The sequence below is a fragment of the Halictus rubicundus genome, unplaced genomic scaffold (assembly GCF_050948215.1).
Source record: "Halictus rubicundus isolate RS-2024b unplaced genomic scaffold, iyHalRubi1_principal scaffold0505, whole genome shotgun sequence".
In the NCBI taxonomy this organism is placed as follows: domain Eukaryota; kingdom Metazoa; phylum Arthropoda; class Insecta; order Hymenoptera; family Halictidae; genus Halictus; species Halictus rubicundus.
The window spans coordinates 70,001-76,152 of NW_027489046.1; positions in this window are offsets into that span (position 1 = coordinate 70,001).

A 6,152-nucleotide genomic window follows, 5' to 3' on the forward strand; every position below is an offset into this window, starting at 1 on the left:
AGTGATATCACGTCGAAAATCGTCTAGGACCGATAGGGAAAAAGTTTCCTCTTGGCGGTGGGACTTAGAAAAATTTCCAGAGTTTTGTCGACGGAGTAGCACATCCGTCCATTATTTGCTAATAACTCGATAAATAATAATTGTAGCGAGTTTGGTGTTATGATATATATTGTTAGAAACCGTCTATATTACAGTGATATCACGTCGAAAATCGTCTAGGACCGATACGGAAAAAGTTTCCTCTTGGCGGTGGGACTTAGAAAAATTTCCAGAGTTTTGTCGACGGAGTAGCACATCCGTCCATTATTTGCTAATAACTCGATAAATAATAATTGTAGCGAGTTTGGTGTTATGATATATATTGTTAGAAACCGTCTATATTACAGTGATATCACGTCGAAAATCGTCTAGGACCGATAGGGAAAAAGTTTCCTCTTGGCGGTGGGACTTAGAAAAATTTCCAGAGTTTTGTCGACGGAGTAGCACATCCGTCCATTATTTGCTAATAACTCGATAAATAATAATTGTAGCGAGTTTGGTGTTATGACATATATTGTTAGAAACCGTCTATATTACAGTGATATCACGTCGAAAATCGTCTAGGACCGATACGGAAAAAGTTTCCTCTTAGCGGTGGGACTTAGAAAAATTTCCAGAGTTTTGTCGACGGAGTAGCACATCCGTCCATTATTTGCTAATAACTCGATAAATAATAATTGTAGCGAGTTTGGTGTTATGACATATATTGTTAGAAACCGTCTATATTACAGTGATATCACGTCGAAAATCGTCTAGGACCGATAGGGAAAAAGTTTCCTCTTGGCGGTGGGACTTAGAAAAATTTTCGTCGAACGTCCGACGGAGTAGCACATCCGTCCATTATTTGCTAATAACTCGATAAATAATAATTGTAGCGAGTTTGGTGTTATGATATATATTGTTAGAAACCGTCTATATTACAGTGATATCACGTCGAAAATCGTCTAGGACCGATAGGGAAAAAGTTTCCTCTTGGCGGTGGGACTTAGAAAAATTTCCAGAGTTTTGTCGACGGAGTAGCACATCCGTCCATTATTTGCTAATAACTCGATAAATAATAATTGTAGCGAGTTTGGTGTTATGATATATATTGTTAGAAACCGTCTATATTACAGTGATATCACGTCGAAAATCGTCTAGGACCGATAGGGAAAAAGTTTCCTCTTGGCGGTGGGACTTAGAAAAATTTTCGTCGAACGTCCGACGGAGTAGCACATCCGTCCATTATTTGCTAATAACTCGATAAATAATAATTGTAGCGAGTTTGGTGTTATGATATATATTGTTAGAAACCGTCTATATTACAGTGATATCACGTCGAAAATCGTCTAGGACCGATAGGGAAAAAGTTTCCTCTTGGCGGTGGGACTTAGAAAAATTTCCAGAGTTTTGTCGACGGAGTAGCACATCCGTCCATTATTTGCTAATAACTCGATAAATAATAATTGTAGCGAGTTTGGTGTTATGATATATATTGTTAGAAACCGTCTATATTACAGTGATATCACGTCGAAAATCGTCTAGGACCGATAGGGAAAAAGTTTCCTCTTGGCGGTGGGACTTAGAAAAATTTCCAGAGTTTTGTCGACGGAGTAGCACATCCGTCCATTATTTGCTAATAACTCGATAAATAATAATTGTAGCGAGTTTGGTGTTATGATATATATTGTTAGAAACCGTCTATATTACAGTGATATCACGTCGAAAATCGTCTAGGACCGATAGGGAAAAAGTTTCCTCTTGGCGGTGGGACTTAGAAAAATTTTCGTCGAACGTCCGACGGAGTAGCACATCCGTCCATTATTTGCTAATAACTCGATAAATAATAATTGTAGCGAGTTTGGTGTTATGATATATATTGTTAGAAACCGTCTATATTACAGTGATATCACGTCGAAAATCGTCTAGGACCGATAGGGAAAAAGTTTCCTCTTGGCGGTGGGACTTAGAAAAATTTCCAGAGTTTTGTCGACGGAGTAGCACATCCGTCCATTATTTGCTAATAACTCGATAAATAATAATTGTAGCGAGTTTGGTGTTATGATATATATTGTTAGAAACCGTCTATATTACAGTGATATCACGTCGAAAATCGTCTAGGACCGATAGGGAAAAAGTTTCCTCTTGGCGGTGGGACTTAGAAAAATTTTCGTCGAACGTCCGACGGAGTAGCACATCCGTCCATTATTTGCTAATAACTCGATAAATAATAATTGTAGCGAGTTTGGTGTTATGATATATATTGTTAGAAACCGTCTATATTACAGTGATATCACGTCGAAAATCGTCTAGGACCGATAGGGAAAAAGTTTCCTCTTGGCGGTGGGACTTAGAAAAATTTCCAGAGTTTTGTCGACGGAGTAGCACATCCGTCCATTATTTGCTAATAACTCGATAAATAATAATTGTAGCGAGTTTGGTGTTATGATATATATTGTTAGAAACCGTCTATATTACAGTGATATCACGTCGAAAATCGTCTAGGACCGATAGGGAAAAAGTTTCCTCTTGGCGGTGGGACTTAGAAAAATTTTCGTCGAACGTCCGACGGAGTAGCACATCCGTCCATTATTTGCTAATAACTCGATAAATAATAATTGTAGCGAGTTTGGTGTTATGATATATATTGTTAGAAACCGTCTATATTACAGTGATATCACGTCGAAAATCGTCTAGGACCGATAGGGAAAAAGTTTCCTCTTGGCGGTGGGACTTAGAAAAATTTCCAGAGTTTTGTCGACGGAGTAGCACATCCGTCCATTATTTGCTAATAACTCGATAAATAATAATTGTAGCGAGTTTGGTGTTATGATATATATTGTTAGAAACCGTCTATATTACAGTGATATCACGTCGAAAATCGTCTAGGACCGATAGGGAAAAAGTTTCCTCTTGGCGGTGGGACTTAGAAAAATTTTCGTCGAACGTCCGACGGAGTAGCACATCCGTCCATTATTTGCTAATAACTCGATAAATAATAATTGTAGCGAGTTTGGTGTTATGATATATATTGTTAGAAACCGTCTATATTACAGTGATATCACGTCGAAAATCGTCTAGGACCGATAGGGAAAAAGTTTCCTCTTGGCGGTGGGACTTAGAAAAATTTCCAGAGTTTTGTCGACGGAGTAGCACATCCGTCCATTATTTGCTAATAACTCGATAAATAATAATTGTAGCGAGTTTGGTGTTATGATATATATTGTTAGAAACCGTCTATATTACAGTGATATCACGTCGAAAATCGTCTAGGACCGATAGGGAAAAAGTTTCCTCTTGGCGGTGGGACTTAGAAAAATTTTCGTCGAACGTCCGACGGAGTAGCACATCCGTCCATTATTTGCTAATAACTCGATAAATAATAATTGTAGCGAGTTTGGTGTTATGATATATATTGTTAGAAACCGTCTATATTACAGTGATATCACGTCGAAAATCGTCTAGGACCGATAGGGAAAAAGTTTCCTCTTGGCGGTGGGACTTAGAAAAATTTCCAGAGTTTTGTCGACGGAGTAGCACATCCGTCCATTATTTGCTAATAACTCGATAAATAATAATTGTAGCGAGTTTGGTGTTATGATATATATTGTTAGAAACCGTCTATATTACAGTGATATCACGTCGAAAATCGTCTAGGACCGATAGGGAAAAAGTTTCCTCTTGGCGGTGGGACTTAGAAAAATTTTCGTCGAACGTCCGACGGAGTAGCACATCCGTCCATTATTTGCTAATAACTCGATAAATAATAATTGTAGCGAGTTTGGTGTTATGATATATATTGTTAGAAACCGTCTATATTACAGTGATATCACGTCGAAAATCGTCTAGGACCGATAGGGAAAAAGTTTCCTCTTGGCGGTGGGACTTAGAAAAATTTCCAGAGTTTTGTCGACGGAGTAGCACATCCGTCCATTATTTGCTAATAACTCGATAAATAATAATTGTAGCGAGTTTGGTGTTATGATATATATTGTTAGAAACCGTCTATATTACAGTGATATCACGTCGAAAATCGTCTAGGACCGATAGGGAAAAAGTTTCCTCTTGGCGGTGGGACTTAGAAAAATTTTCGTCGAACGTCCGACGGAGTAGCACATCCGTCCATTATTTGCTAATAACTCGATAAATAATAATTGTAGCGAGTTTGGTGTTATGATATATATTGTTAGAAACCGTCTATATTACAGTGATATCACGTCGAAAATCGTCTAGGACCGATAGGGAAAAAGTTTCCTCTTGGCGGTGGGACTTAGAAAAATTTCCAGAGTTTTGTCGACGGAGTAGCACATCCGTCCATTATTTGCTAATAACTCGATAAATAATAATTGTAGCGAGTTTGGTGTTATGATATATATTGTTAGAAACCGTCTATATTACAGTGATATCACGTCGAAAATCGTCTAGGACCGATAGGGAAAAAGTTTCCTCTTGGCGGTGGGACTTAGAAAAATTTTCGTCGAACGTCCGACGGAGTAGCACATCCGTCCATTATTTGCTAATAACTCGATAAATAATAATTGTAGCGAGTTTGGTGTTATGATATATATTGTTAGAAACCGTCTATATTACAGTGATATCACGTCGAAAATCGTCTAGGACCGATAGGGAAAAAGTTTCCTCTTGGCGGTGGGACTTAGAAAAATTTCCAGAGTTTTGTCGACGGAGTAGCACATCCGTCCATTATTTGCTAATAACTCGATAAATAATAATTGTAGCGAGTTTGGTGTTATGATATATATTGTTAGAAACCGTCTATATTACAGTGATATCACGTCGAAAATCGTCTAGGACCGATAGGGAAAAAGTTTCCTCTTGGCGGTGGGACTTAGAAAAATTTTCGTCGAACGTCCGACGGAGTAGCACATCCGTCCATTATTTGCTAATAACTCGATAAATAATAATTGTAGCGAGTTTGGTGTTATGATATATATTGTTAGAAACCGTCTATATTACAGTGATATCACGTCGAAAATCGTCTAGGACCGATAGGGAAAAAGTTTCCTCTTGGCGGTGGGACTTAGAAAAATTTCCAGAGTTTTGTCGACGGAGTAGCACATCCGTCCATTATTTGCTAATAACTCGATAAATAATAATTGTAGCGAGTTTGGTGTTATGATATATATTGTTAGAAACCGTCTATATTACAGTGATATCACGTCGAAAATCGTCTAGGACCGATAGGGAAAAAGTTTCCTCTTGGCGGTGGGACTTAGAAAAATTTTCGTCGAACGTCCGACGGAGTAGCACATCCGTCCATTATTTGCTAATAACTCGATAAATAATAATTGTAGCGAGTTTGGTGTTATGATATATATTGTTAGAAACCGTCTATATTACAGTGATATCACGTCGAAAATCGTCTAGGACCGATAGGGAAAAAGTTTCCTCTTGGCGGTGGGACTTAGAAAAATTTCCAGAGTTTTGTCGACGGAGTAGCACATCCGTCCATTATTTGCTAATAACTCGATAAATAATAATTGTAGCGAGTTTGGTGTTATGATATATATTGTTAGAAACCGTCTATATTACAGTGATATCACGTCGAAAATCGTCTAGGACCGATAGGGAAAAAGTTTCCTCTTGGCGGTGGGACTTAGAAAAATTTTCGTCGAACGTCCGACGGAGTAGCACATCCGTCCATTATTTGCTAATAACTCGATAAATAATAATTGTAGCGAGTTTGGTGTTATGATATATATTGTTAGAAACCGTCTATATTACAGTGATATCACGTCGAAAATCGTCTAGGACCGATAGGGAAAAAGTTTCCTCTTGGCGGTGGGACTTAGAAAAATTTCCAGAGAACTGTCGACGGAGTAGCACATCCGTCCATTATTTGCTAATAACTCGATAAATAATAATTGTAGCGAGTTTGGTGTTATGATATATATTGTTAGAAACCGTCTATATTACAGTGATATCACGTCGAAAATCGTCTAGGACCGATAGGGAAAAAGTTTCCTCTTGGCGGTGGGACTTAGAAAAATTTTCGTCGAACGTCCGACGGAGTAGCACATCCGTCCATTATTTGCTAATAACTCGATAAATAATAATTGTAGCGAGTTTGGTGTTATGATATATATTGTTAGAAACCGTCTATATTACAGTGATAT